At 41.8% G+C, this 15,014-nt stretch overlaps 1 protein-coding gene across 1 annotated transcript in view; it reads left to right on the forward strand.

Annotated features, from left to right (window-relative positions):
- The window catches only part of CSTF3 (cleavage stimulation factor subunit 3), a 710,177-nt gene that overhangs the window by 562,367 nt on the left and 132,796 nt on the right, over window positions 1–15,014 (forward strand). The window lies entirely within an intron of this gene.

Genomic DNA, 15,014 nt, shown 5'->3' on the forward strand with positions numbered 1-15,014 from the left:
TTTAGTACAGTTATGATATAAAGGATGATAAGCAATTATGATCTAGGCCAGGCTCAGTGGCTCATGCCTTTAATCCTAGCACTTTAGGAGGCTAAGGCGGGTGGATCACCTGAGGATAGGAGTTCGAGACCAGCCTGGCCAATATGGTGAAACCCTGTCTCTACTACAAATACAAAAATTAGCTGGGCTTGCTGGCATGTGCCCATAATCCCAGCTACTCAGGAGGCTGAGGCACAAGAATTGCTTAAATCCCGGAGGCAGAGGTTGCAGTGAACTGGAATTTCACCACTGCGCTCCAGCCCGGGTGACAGAAAGAGCCTCCATCTAAAAAAAAAAAAAAAAAGTATCTGAAATACTGTACTAATTTGTAACCCATCTTAGGTCGGGCACGATGGCTCATCCTTATAATCCCAGCACTTTGGGAGGCTGAGGCGGGTGGATCATCTGAAGTCAGGGTGGCCAACGTGGTGAAACCCCTGTCTCTACTAAAAATACAAAAATTTGCCAGGCATGGTGGTGCACGCCTGTAGTTCCAGCTACCTGGGAGGCTGAGGCAGGAGAATCGCTTGAACCCAGTAGGTGGAGGTTGTAGTGAGGTGTGATCACACCACTGCACTCCAGCCTGGGCAATAGAGTGAGACTCTGTCTCAAAAATAAATGAATAAATAATGTGTAACCCATCTTAAAACACCATTTTGTGAAATATTATGCTGCTATAAAAATACACTAATTTGTTTATGTTTTTGAGACAGAGTCTTGCTCTGTTGCCCAGCCTGGAGTGTAGTGGCACAACTTCGGCTCACCACAGCCTCCACTCCCAGGTTCTAGCAATTCTTGGGCCTCAGCCTCCCAACTAGCTGGGATTACAGGCACATATCACCACACATGGCTAATTTTTTATATTGTTTTGTTTTGTTTTGCTTTTTTGAGACAGAGTCTCACTCTGTCACCCAGGCTAGAGTAGAGTGGCCCAATTTCGGCTCACTGAAACCTCTGTCTCCTGGGTTCAAGCGATTCTCCTGCCTCAGCCTCCCGAGTAGCTGGGATTACAGGTGTGCACTACCATGCCTGGCTATTTTGTATTTTTAGTAGAGACGGTGTTTCACCATGTTGGCCAGGCTGGTCTCAAACTCCTGACCTCAAGAGATCCATCCGCGTTAGCCTCCCAAAGTGCTGGGATTACAGGCATGAGCCACCACACTCAGCCAATTTTTTGTATTTTTAGTAGAGACAGGGTTTCACGATGTTGCCCAGCCTGGTCTCGAACTCCTAAACTCAAGCAATCTGCCCTCCTTGGCCTCCCAAAGTGCTAGGATTACAGGCATGAGCCACCATGCCTGGCCAAGAATACACTAATCTAACTCAAGGATTTAGACAAATATGTGCTATCCTTAAAGAATAGACAAAAAGGTTCTATCCTATTTCCACTTAAGAGAAGTGAGTCAATCAATGGCCAAAGGACAGAAAATGTGCTTAGCAGAACCAGTTTTGTTCACTTTAGTTCAGTCTCTCTGTTGGTCCTGAATATTTAAAGAACGAATGGACTTTCATACTGATTCTCTACTAGAACCTCATCATATTACTTATACACAGACACACATAGGCATCTATGTGCATGCGCACACATCCAACTTGCTTATTCCCACTATTACACCAGTACTCACTCATCTAGAGCTGATAAAACACCAAATTATATGGGCACCCATCTAAGCAAATTAGGAAGTGTTGCTTTTCCTGCATTTGCAAAACAAATCCAACATTTTAAAAACACAGCCTAACACTGTTTGAGCTTTTGAAATGAGGAAACAGATGACTAGCTTAAGGAAATCCTAGACCAGATATTTATAAGTTCCAAAGATATCACAGTTGTTGTGCTTCTTTTTAAAACAAGCCTTTTCTAAAGAAGAATTATGACTAATTAAATATGACTGCATGAGCATATGCAGGAAATTTGATAAAAATCCAACAAATTAGGGCACAGTCCAGGAAAATCTCTTGGGGGTTATGTTCCTTGCAAGTAGATAAACATCTTTCTTTCTAAAGGTTAATGTTCTTTAAAGAGTTCAAAACTGGCATGATAGGAAGATGGTGCCATTTTGTACGTGACATTTTTGCTATTCCTTTCTTGTCAAAATAGAAAAATATTCAGAAAAGTAAAGGAAATTAATTTGTAAACACTGAGTGTAGAGGAGAGTTTAAATTTTTTTTTTTTTTTTTTTTTTTTTGGAGACAGAGTTTCGCTCTTGTGGCCCAAGCTGGAGTGCAATGACTGCAACCTCCACCTCCCAGGTTCAAGCGATTCTTCTGCCTCAGCCTCCCAAGTAGCTGGGATTACAGGCATGCGCCACCACGCCCGGCTAATTTTGTATTTTAGTAGAGACAGGGTTTCTCCATGTTGGTCAGGCTGGTGTCAAACTGCTGACCTCAGGGATCCGCCCACCTCAGCCTCCCAAAGTGCTGGGGTTACAGGCATGAGCCACACCCCCTATCCCGGCCTAATTTTTTTTTTTTTTTTTTAGAGAAGGTCTCACTGTGTCACTGAGGCTGCAGTGTAGTGGCACGATCACAGCTCACTGCAGCCTTGATCTCCCAGGCTCAAGCAATTCTTCCACCTCAACTATCTAAGCACCTAGGACCACCTGTATGCTCTGTCACGCCCCATTCCGCTAATTAAAAAACAAAATTTTTTTTGTAGATACGAGGGTCTTGCTATGTTACTCCAACTCCTGGGCTCAAACTATCCTCCCACCTCAGCCTCCCAAAATGCTGGGATTTTAAGTGTGAGCCATGCACTCAGGCCTTAAATTTTTTTTTTTTAATCCTGAATCACAGGATCAAAAATAAACTAATTCTCTGGATATTATTTTGCTTGCTACAACAAAAGTTTGCTTAAAGATTTTGCAGGCCGGGCATGGTGGGTCATGTCTATAATCCCAGCTACTTGGGAGGCTGAGGCAGGAGGATGGCTTGAGAGACCCTGTCTTAAAAAACAAACCAACAAACAAACAAACAAAAAAACTGCAGATCACAACTGCTGTAATGCAAACAAAAGTATCCATAGCTCAGTAGGGTTTAACTTCTTATCAAATGTTATAGAATACTTCTATTTGCTCCTGAATACTGGGTTCCATTACTGCTTTGCATCTGTCTCTGGGAATTATGTTACAAAAGGCCCAGCTTTGCTTATGTATTACTTTGTTTCACTATTTTCCAGTTCTTAATATAATATGCTGTTAAGGTCCACATTCAGGAAAAAGACAAATCACTGAAAATGACAAAGTATCAAGTAGAAGGGTCAGGTAGTGAACAAATTAAAAGGATTATTTTATTTCATAGCACCATCACAATAAAAACCATAATATACCCTTTTTTCCTTCATTTCTCCAAGAAAAAAACTATATCCTTATAAATAATGATGTACTCTATTGTAAAAGAAGATATTGTATTAAATAAACTTCAACTGATAATCTTTAGCTTAGAGCTACACAATTCCCACTTTCCCTTATACTATAAACATTCATAATAATAAATTGAAATTTTCATAGAGACAGATTTTAACTCACTTTTAACATGAATTTTTTAAGGTTAGGGACTCAGGCCAGGCATGGTGGTTCACGCCTGTAATCCTAAAAATTTGGGAATCTGAGGTGGGCGGATCATTTGAAGTCAGAAGTTTGAGACCAGCCTGGCCAACATGGTGAAACTCTGTCTCTATTAAAAATACAAAAAATTAGCTGGGCGTGGTGGTGTGCGCCTGTAATCCCAGCTACTCAGGAGGCTGAGGCAGAAGAATCACTTGAACCCAGGAGGCAGAAGTTTCAGTGAACTGAGATTGTGCCATTGCACTCCAGCCTGGACAACAGAGCAAGACTTTGTCTCAAATAAATAAACAAATAAATAAATAAATAAATAAAAATAAAGATCAGGGACTCATACATAAAAGGCTAATTTCCTTCATATAAATATGTGCCTCGCACAAATCATTAAGAGACTGCCTTCATTCAAAAATGGACAAAAGTATTAATATTTATACTGCAGACATGCTCATACATTTGTGAAATAATGTATATATAAGTAGTTCTTTGTACCATTGTTTATAACAGCAAAGGATTATAAATAACCCAGAAATAAATTATGGCATATCCATACAATGGAATACTGTGGAGCTGTAAAATAAAAATGAAGCAGCTTTCTATGTAGCAATATGGAACAACTACCAAGCTACATACTGAAGAAAGCAAGGTCTAAATGATGTGTATAATATGCTGCCATTAGTGTGGAAGGTAAAGATTTATGGATAATTGTAAACGTAATCTGAAAATACAATATCTCTGAAAGAATATTTAAGTAACTAGTAACTGTGCTCTCTCCAGGAAATGCACTGGGTAAGAAAGCACCAGGGGAAGAAGGGATATTCACTTTTCACTGTGCTGTATATTCTTTTTCATCCTTTGAAGATATCACCAGGAGGATGTGACTTTAATTTCCCAAAGGATTGGTGGCACTGATCTGAGGATTGTGGAAGAGACTGTCAGCTACTATTCCTACTCAGTCCTACTGAGTTATAAAGATGGGCTGTGGCAGCAGCCAAAGGCTTGAAGATCAACAGGCAGGTCTTCAAGAAGCTGTTCTCCATTTCACCTTCGTAGAGCCCTTTGCAGAGCCTTTTTTTTTTTTTTTTTTAATATATATATATATTTAGTGCTTTTTATTTCCTCAAAAAACTCCTAGTCTAGCCAGGCACAGTGGCTCACACCTGTAATCCCATCACTTTGGGAGGCTGAGGCAGGTGGATCACCTGAGGTCAGGAGCTGGAGGCCAGCCTAGCTAACATGGCAAAACCTCGTCTCTATTAAAAATGCAAAAATTAGCCAAGTGCGGTGGCGCACACCTGTAGTCCCAGCTACTCAGGAGGCTGAGACAGGAGAATCTCTTGAATCCAGGAGGCAGAGGCTGCACTGAGCCAAGATTGCACCACTGCACTCCAGCCTGGGTGACAGAGCAAGGCTCAGTCTCAAAAACAAACAAACTGGAAAAGCTCCTAGTCTATCCTACCCCAAGAAATGCATCCTTCATCTTTAGTGAAAAAAGGGATTGTCCAAATTTTAAAGTTTTAAAATCCATTTTAAGTCAACATTTTTTGCAGAATGTATTTTTCTGTATTAGTTTATTTTATTTATTTATTTATTTTGAGGCAGGTTCTTGCTCTGTCATCCAGGCAGAGTATAGTAGTGCCATCACGGCTCATTGCAGCCTTGACCTCCTGGGATCAAGCAATCCTCCTGCCTCATTTTTTATTTTTTATTTTTTTTTAGATGGAGTCTCACTCTGTTGTTCAGGAGTGTAGTGGTGTGATCTCGGCTCCGTGCAACCTCCACCTCCTGGGTTCAAGCGATTCTCCTGCCTTTGCCTCCCAAGTAGCTGAGATTACAGGTGGTACGTGCCACCATGTCCAGATAATTTTTTGTATTTTCAGTAGAGATGGGGTTTTACCATGTTGGCCAGGCTGGTCTTGAACTCCTGATCTCAAGTGATCCATTCACCTCAGCCTCTGAAAGTGATGGGATTACAGGCATGAGCCACCACACCCGGCCTTTTCAAAATGTTTTGTAGAGACAAGGTCTCACTATGTTGCCCAGGCTGGTCTCCAACTTCTGGGCTGAAGTGGTCCTTCCGCCTCAGCCTTCCAAAGTGCTGGGACTAGAGGCGTGAACCACCACATCTGCCTATCTAGTTTTTAATTTGTATACATTCATGGGGCACAAGTGCAATATTGCTACATTGGTATAGTGCATTGTGGTAAAGTCAGGGCCTTCAATACATCTATCACTGGAGCAACACACATTGTACCCACCAAGCAACCACCCATCATCCATCCCCCTCCCACTCCTCCATCCTTCTGAGTCTCCACTGTCCATCTACATACATTTATTTTATAAGTTCATTTACATTTATAGTATTTACTCTTATCAAGTCAATCATGGAGAACAATAAAGTCTAAAGTCATATTGATGAATGTATAAAATAGAAATCGGGAATTATGTGTAATCATTTGTCTTACATCTGCCTCTGCTTCAAATTTTTTTGTTGTTTGTTTGTTTTTTGGTGGGTTTTTTTTGTATTGTTTTTTGAGACAGAGTCTCACTCTGTCACCCAGGCTGGAGTGCAGTGGCACGATCTCAGCTCACTGCAACCTCTGCTTCCCAGGCTCAAGGGATCCTCCCACCTTAGCCTCCTCCGAGTAGCTGGGACTATAGTCATCCACCTCCATGCCCAGATAATTTTTTTTGTTGTTGAGACGGGGATTTCGCCAGTATATATTGCCCAGGCTGCTCTGGAATTCCTGAGCTCAAGCAATTTTCCTGCCTCAGTCTCTCAAAGTGCTGGGATTACAGGCATGAGACACCTTGCCCAGCCCAATTGACTTTTATACTTTGTTTTGATGGTATAGTATCACAATACTCAGCATACAAGCATGGAGTCACAAGAAGTAATAGATGTTGGTGTTTTATGTTGTTGTTGTTGTTGTTTTTAACAGCATGCCTTGGAACTTCAAGTTGCTCTTTAATTAAACTCATTTAAAAATACAGATCTGTAATAAGAAGTCTGTTTCAAAATTGCATCACTAATAACATCTAACAATGATCTTATAGACGTCAGATGAGAAACACCCAAAACTTACCTTAAGCATGAGATCTGTCTATAAGATAGCATTAGTTGGCATATGTTGCTCTGTATTACAAATTATTATTATTATTATTATTATTACTATTACTGAGATGGAATCTCACTCTGTCGTCCAGGCTGGAGTGCAGTGGAGCGATCTCGGCTCACTGCAAGCTCCGCCTCCCGGTTTCACGCCATTCTCCCGCCTCAGCCTCCCAAGTAGCTGGGACTACAGGCGCCCGCCACCACGCCCGGCTAATTTTGTTTTTGTATTTTTAGTAGAGACGGGGTTTCACCGTCTTAGCCAGGATGGTCTCCATCTCCTGACTTCATGATCCGCCCGCCTCGGCCTCCCAAAGTGCTGGGATTACAGGCGTGAGCCACTGCGCCCGGCCCGTTTTTTTTTTTTTTGAGACGGAGATTCACTCTTGTTGCCCAGGTTGGAGTGCAGTAGCTCAATCTCAGGTCACTGCAACCTCCGCCTCCCGGGTTCAAGCGATTCTCCTGCCTCAGCCTCCCGAGTAGCTGGGATTACAGGCACGCAACACCACGCCCCGCTAATTTTGCATTTTTTGTAGGGATGAGGGTTCTCCATGTTGGTCAGGCTGGTCTCGAACTCCCGACCTCAGGTGATTCGTCCACCTCGGCCTCCCAAAGTGCTGGGATTATAGGTGTGTGCAACCATGCCCGGCCACCACAAATTAATTTTTATCCAAAGCAAATGAAAATTCAGAACCAGAGTTATGACGCATGAAGCAAGTCATCTGAATCAAAGTGTAGCACACTGGCTTACAAGCCACACATCTTTTGGCAAAGAAAAATTACAAATTTGGCCAAATAATATTGGTATTTTATTAGACATCATGTCTAACATGGTAAAATAAAAACTTCAGCTGAATTAAATTTAAAGGAGCTTGAGCAATGAAGGATTTGCAAATTGGGCAGCCCCCAGGATCACAGCAGATTCAGAGAGACTCCAGGGGTGCCTCGTGGCCAGAACGAGTTTATAAACAAAAAAGGTAAGTGATATACAGAAATCAGAAGTGAAGTAAAGAAACAACTGGATTGGTTACAGCTCAGCGTTTGTCTTATTTGAACCCAGCTTGAACACTTATCAGTCTATGAGTGGTTGAAGCATGACTGTTGGGATTAGCCAAGACTCAGTGATTGTTACAGGTGCATACTCCTAAGTCAGGTTTTCAATCTTTTTATCTATTAAGTTAGGTTGCAGTTCATCCACAAGGACTCAAATATAGAAGTATGGAGTCCTTCTCAGGCCATATTTAGTTTGCTTTAGCAGACTTAATGCACATTGTGTCACCCCTGGAGTTGTACTGCTCAGAGATCCATTGCAGGGAGAATTTGCTGAAGAATACAATCAGCTGACGCTCACCAGTTGTAGCACCTTTGGGATCTGTCACAGCATTTCAACTCAGGGCACACTCATTCTAGGCAGCTCTCAGCCAATGACTGAGCATGACTTAGAGCTTGGGGCCTGGCCATTTTTGCCCAATGCAGAAGTCCTCTATAGGCAAACTTTGCATTACAGCTGTCTATTGGATAGGTCAAGACTTTCTCAGGGCTGCCCCAGAGCTCAAAGCGCTGCCTTTCCAATTTTCAGTCCTTCCCTCACTCCTCTCACAAGTGTCAGATGTTTATCACAGACTAATGACTTTTCCTGACTTCTCTTTCTCTGCCCTCTATCTTTCAAAGGTCTTATCCCCAATACATTTCTTGTCTAATTCTACCTTGGTGTCTGCTTCCCAGAGGACATGAACTGGCATACGCATATGAAAATATATTCACTTAAAATAATTTTAAATTTAGTGATATCAAACACATAATCTTCACTTTTTTTTTTTTTTTAGAGTCTTGCTCTTGTTGCTCAGGTTGGAGTGCAATGACACCATCTCGGCTCACTGTAACCTCTGCCTCCAGGGTTCAAGCGATTCTCCTGCCTCAGCCCCAAGTAGCTGGGATTACAGGCGTGTGCCACCACACCCGGCTAATTTTGTACTTTTAGTAGAGACAGGGTTTCACCATGTTGGTCAGGCTGGTCTCGAACTCCTGACCTCAAGTGATCCACCCTCCTTGGCCTCCCAAAGTGCTGAGATTACAGGCATGCGCTACCACACCCAGCTCTATTCCTCCATTTTTTATTTTCTTGTGTGGCCCTTGCAAATAATGCAATTTATACTTCCAAAGTGATAACATTTGTTCCCTTTTCGCCACATAATTTATTAAAAGGATGCTACTTGTAAGCATTTGCAATTTAAAAGATCATTTCCCAAATAGTTCATTCCCTCTTAGCATTACTCGGTAGTCCTTTTCTTGACAAAGGTGCCTAAAGCATCATTTTTTTGTCATAACAACGATAAAGCCAAGACATCTAATTAGCAAAAAGCTTCTTCCTATTTGAGACAACAGCCCAATTTATTGAATTAAGTGCTTACTGTAAATTCAAAATGTTTATTATTTTTTTTTAATATTGAAGACATTTACAAAGATGTCTTTTTTATTTGTTGGTCTTGAATTCCACATTCAGTCAAATATTGAAGATTCAACTCAAAAGCAGAATATGAAAATTAGCAGCAATTAAACTGATTTCGCTGACATTTAGCAGGACTGCTTACCAAAGCCACCACTTAAAATAGAAATTTCCAGCTCTTATCAGAAACTAAAAACTTTCAGGCATCGAGGCATCCCTGCGAGACCTATCTGCCTGCCGTGTTTATTATAACGAAAGCACACATCTGCCAGAAAATGGCCTTGTGGACCTTTAAAATTATGAGAAAGGAAAAGTGACATCATCCTCTGAGTCTTACCCTACCAAAAACTCAGGGTTAGGTTTTACTTTTTTTTCTGGCTGTTGAAAATAGGCTGGTTGCAACATAGGTGTCAGATTGCTTCTCCCTATGTCAACTTCAAGTTCAAATTTAGGAAGTTATTCTCCCATCAGAACATGTTGTACAAATTAACAATAGGTTTTAAGCCATAAACATATTTTAATAGATCTAAAATTTTCCTAGGTTATTCTTTCTCCCATCTCATTATAAGTGCTTTGTAAAAAGTGATTGCTACTCCTATGATGCACTGAGGGTAAAATAACTTACCAGAATTGAGATTTGAAAGAGAATTTCCCAAGAACAACATAGTGTTCTTGGATTTCAACGTTTTGAATACTCCTAGCAATAGATAGGTCTTTTCAGTAAAATACTGAAGGGAAGCAACTGTTGATATCCTATTATGATTATTGTATTAAATTAAGCAAGAACTAGGAAGGCCTAGCAAGACCTAGCAAGGCCCAGCAAGACCCTAAAGGAATTGGAGAAGGGACAGATGAGTTTTTACAAGTGGAAAAGTATGAAGCATGAAACATTGCTCAGAGAACGGACAAGACAGAAGAGTGAGTAGTGTCACAGTGATAGGAAGGCTTAGGGGTAAAGGATGGTTTTCGAAGCATCAGGGAATTCACTGGGGAACTTACACAGGGCAAAGTGGTTTTTTTGTTGTTTTTTTTTTTGAGGCAGAGTTTCACCCTTGTTGCCCTGGTGAGATCTTGGCTCACTGCAAGCTCTGCTCCCTGGGTTCAAATGATTCTTCTGCCTCAGCCTCCTGAGTAGCTGGGATTACAGGTGTCCACTACCATGCCCAGCTAATTTTTTGTATTTTTAGTAGAGATGGGGTTTCACCACGTTGGCCAAGCTGGTTTCAAACTCCTGACCTCAGGTAATCCACCCGCCTTGGCCTTCCAAAGTGCAGGGATTACAGGCATGAGCCGCCACACCCAGCCCAAAGTGTGCTTTTTAAAATCTGGGCTTTTGGGCCGGGTGCGGTGGCTCAAGCCTGTAATCCCAGCACTTTGGGAGGCCTAGACAGGCGGATCATGAGGTCAGGAGGTCGAGACCATCCTGGCTAACACGGTGAAACCCCATCTCTACTAAAAAAACACAAAAAACTAGCTGGGCGTGATGGCGGGCGCCTGTAGTCCCAGCTACTCAGGAGGCTGAGGCAGGAGAATGGCATGAACCTAGGAGGCGGAGCTTGCAGTGAGCTGAGATCCGGCCACTGCACTCCAGTCTGGGCAACAGAGTGAGACTCCATCTCAAAAAAAAAAAAAAAAAAAAAAAAGCTGAGCTTTTGGACAGATATGCTTTCTTAATTTCTTGACTTGTGTAGGCGTGATCCTAGGAATCACATTTGAGAGACATGTCTCTAGTAAGCATTGCATGTTATTTTCCCACTTTGTAGGCAATTTGATGACTAAGAAAGCAACAACATCAAATGGTGCTCCAGGAAGGCCTGGAAGAATGAATGTATCTCCCTGGGTTACATAAGCCCTTGGGAGAATCTGACTTAATTTCCTAATTTAAACACAAAAAAGGCGGAAGTCAGCCTAAATCATTGTAAGAAGTCTTTTTCAGCTTTGGGTTGCCATGCTTCTATTTGAAATTACAATGTATTATGATGTATGCTACTGCCTACTGAACACTAAACAGAACTGTCTTCAATATAATCATTGATTTTGCACGCCTGTAATTCTCATGCAAAACCTGGTACTAACAGATCAATTATACTTGCATCAGGTGTGTAACAGACACAAGTTGTTAAAATTTATCCTGTTCTGCCAAATACAAGTTTTTTAAAAAGATGAAAGAAGAAAGCCATATCCATGCTGAGGAGTCATTAATAGCTAGTAAATTAGTTTGTTCGTCAGGTCTGAAAGAACTTTAATTAAGTACTTTCCATTTATGGGATTTTCTCTAGATTATAAGCATTATTATTTATAAAGAAATTAAGAATTTTAAATAGAAATATTTCATATAAACAAAATAACCAAAATAATTGTATATGAATGACTCCCAAGAAATCTTCGAATACAAAATGTGTGGTCAAAGCTGCTTCTCTTTTACAAAATGTCCTAAATTATTATCATGACTCATTCTTCAAAGCACAGTGCAGGTTCCACCCTCCCAAAAAAAGTCCCCTCCAAGGACTTCAATTCAAAGTTTTCCCGCTACTCTCTGGAAACTGAAACCGCTTCTCCTTATACCTTAGCTAAAGTTTAATACAATGTTAGGCACTTTTTTTTTTTCCTTTTTTTTTTTTTTTTTTAATTGGAGTCTCTCTCTGTTGCCTAGGCTAGAGTGCAATGGAGCAATCTTGGATCACTGCAACCTCCCCCTCCTGGGTTCAAGTGATTCTCCTGCCTCAGCCTCCCAAGTAGCTAGGATTACAGGTGCCCGCCACCATGCCCAGCTAATTTTGAATTTTTAGTAGAGATGGGGTTTCACCAGGTTGACCAGGCTGGTCTTTAACTCCTGACCTCAGGTGATCCACCCGCCTCGGCCTCCCAAAGTGCTGGGATTACAGGTGTGAGCCACCGCCCCCAGCCCATTAGGCACATTTTAACTGGATTTACTTTATGTCAGGGACACTGTGCTAAGAATTATGTAAGATGATCATTGGCCTGAGCCGGTGGCTCATGCCCATAATCCCAGCACTTTGGGAGGCCGAGGCAGGCAGATCACCTGAGGTCAGGAGTTTCAGACCAGCCTGGCCAACCTGGTGAAACCCTGTCTCTACTAAAAATACCAAAAATTAGCCGGGCATAGTGGTGGACACCTGTAATCCCAGCTACTGGGGAGGCTGAGACAGGAGAATCACTTGAACCCAGGAGGTGGAGGTTGCAGTGAGCCGAGATCGGGCCATTGCACTCCAACCTGGACAACAAGAGCAAAGCTCTGTCTCAAAAAAAAAAAAAAAAAAACATCATAGCTACTTCATAAGGATGGATTTAATGATCTATCCCTTTTTAGAAGGGAACTGAAGAACAGGGAGTTGAATTAACCACACAGTGAGAGCCAGTAGTGAAGTCAGAGCTTGAAACAAAGCAGTGTGAAGTCTAAGTCTAATTGCTTAGCCACGATGCTATAGAAATATTAACACCAATGGGCTGAAAGAAAAAATAAATGATGCTTTGCTCTATTCTGAATAAAAATTAGGTTACTCAAACTAGAAACGTTTCAAGAATCACGTCTTTTAATAATGGATACAGATGCAAATAAAATGTTCTGTAAATCAGTGTGCAATTATTTTATAAAATTTTATTGGAGAGACTACACAAAACTAGGCCTAAATAAGCCTTTTGAAAGCTTGTATGTGTTAATATTAGTGCAGGCTAAAAGTCAAATCCTGAACTGTATAGTTTTTTTTTGGTAAGAGAGCACTTGTGAGAGAAAAAGAACTTATTTTCAAACACTGTAAAATTAAGTGCCTAAACTGATTGTTTCCAGAATATTAGTGCAAATAAGTGAGTAGAAGGTGAAATTGCAATTCTGTTTATGTAGTTATACTGTGGTTATTGGTAGAAAGGCTAAAAAAGCATGACCTATTATTTCATATTTCCAGATGTTTGTTTCTGCAACACATTTTAATCATGGTCTATTTTTATAGGAGCCCCAGGGAATCAGGACTGGGAAATGTGTCTCTAAGGACGCATATCAGAGTAAGTTTTTTAAGTCAACAAGTACTTACTGAATCTTTTATGAGCCAATCACTGTACTAGGTGCTTTGGGCATTGCAAAAGAGCCTAAAATCTTATTTTGTATGTTTTTTTAAAAAAGGCAGGCCAGGCCTGGTGTGGTGGTTCACACCTGTAATCCCAGCACTTTGGGAGGCCGAGGCGGGTAGATCATGAGGTCAGGAGATCGAGACCATCCTGGCTAACATGGTGAAACCCCGTCTCTATTAAAAATACAAAAAATTAGCCAGATGTGGTGGCAGGCGCCTGTAGTCCCAGCTACTTGGGAGGCTGAGGCAGGGTAATCGTTTGAACCCGGAAGGTGGAGGTTGCAGCGAGCCAAGATTGCATCACTGCACTGCAGCCTGGGCGACAGAGCAAGACTCCGTCTCAATAAAAAAAAAAAAAAAAAAAAAAATGCAGGCCAGGGCCAGAGGCAAGGTGGCTCACACCTAGAATCCCAGTACTTTGGGAGGCCAAGGTGGGAGGATTGCTATAGTTGGAAACCAGTCTGACCTCATCTCTACAAAGCCAGACCCCATCTCTACAAAAAGTTTTTAAAATTAACCAAGCTTGATGGCACATTCCTATAGTTCTAGCTACTTAGGAGACTGAGGCAGGAGGATGGCTTGAGCCCAGGAATTCAAGGCTGCAGTGGACTATGACCGTGCCACTGTACTCCAGCCTGGGCAAGACCCTGTCTCTAAAAAAGTAAATAAAAAATAAAAATACAACAAAACTAACATTTTAAAATGCAGAAGCTTAATCATTCTACAAATTCAAGTTCCTCTTTCCATCCGGTGCCTACCATATTTTGCATGTTTTCCCTAAATGTACATTTTGTTACTGTGTTTATTAATGTTGACTCTTATGTATCCTTATGTGATGGTCACTATAGGCCAGCGAAAAAAAAAAGGGGGGGCCAGAAAGCAGGTCCTGTGATGGCTCAGAGTGCTATGATTCTAACTAGTATGAAGGGTCACCTAAAATTTAAATATTTACAAAAGCATGTGACTTTAAAACACATCAGATAACAAATCCCACTAAATACATTATTCAAGAAACTTAAATGGCCTTGCCTACATACTATCTTTTCTTTCTTTTTTGAGACAGAGTCTCGCACTGTCGCCCAGGCTGAAGTGCAGTGGCACGATCTTGGCTCACTGTGACTGCCTCTTGGGTTCAAGTGATTCTCCTGCCTCAGCCTCCCGAGTATCTGGGACTACAGGCGCCTGCCATCACACCCGGCTAATTTCTGTATTTTTAGTGGAGACAGGGTTTCACCATGTTGGCCAGGATGGTCTTGGTCTCCTGACCTCGTGATCCACCCACTTCCGCCTCCCAAAGTGCTGGGATTACAGGCGTAAGCCACCGTGCCTGGCCACTATATACTATCTTTAAGTCCTCAAAACTACTTAAAAACACACACACACACACGAAAGTTAATTGCACAACCTTGTGTTTGATAGTGTACGTTTTTAAAATTCTTTCTTCCTCTTTTCTTCCTTTTCCCCTTTCTTTTTTTTTTTTTTTTTTTTTTTGAGACTGAGTCTGGCTCTGTCGCCCAGACTGGAGTGCAGTGGCCGGATCTCAGCTCACTGCAAGCTCCGCCTCCCGGGTTTATGCCATTCTCCTGCCTCAGCCTCCCGAGTAGCTGGGACCACAGGCACCCGCCACCACGCCCGGCTAGTTTTTTGTATTTTTTTTTTTAGTAGAGACGGCGTTTCACCATGTTAGCCAGGATGGTCTCGATCTCCTGACCTAGTGATCCGCCCGTCTCGGCCTCCCAAAGTGCTGGGATTACAGGCTTGAGCCACCGCGCCCG

Source organism: Macaca thibetana, chromosome 14 (genome assembly GCF_024542745.1).
Source record: "Macaca thibetana thibetana isolate TM-01 chromosome 14, ASM2454274v1, whole genome shotgun sequence".
Lineage (NCBI taxonomy): Eukaryota > Metazoa > Chordata > Mammalia > Primates > Cercopithecidae > Macaca > Macaca thibetana.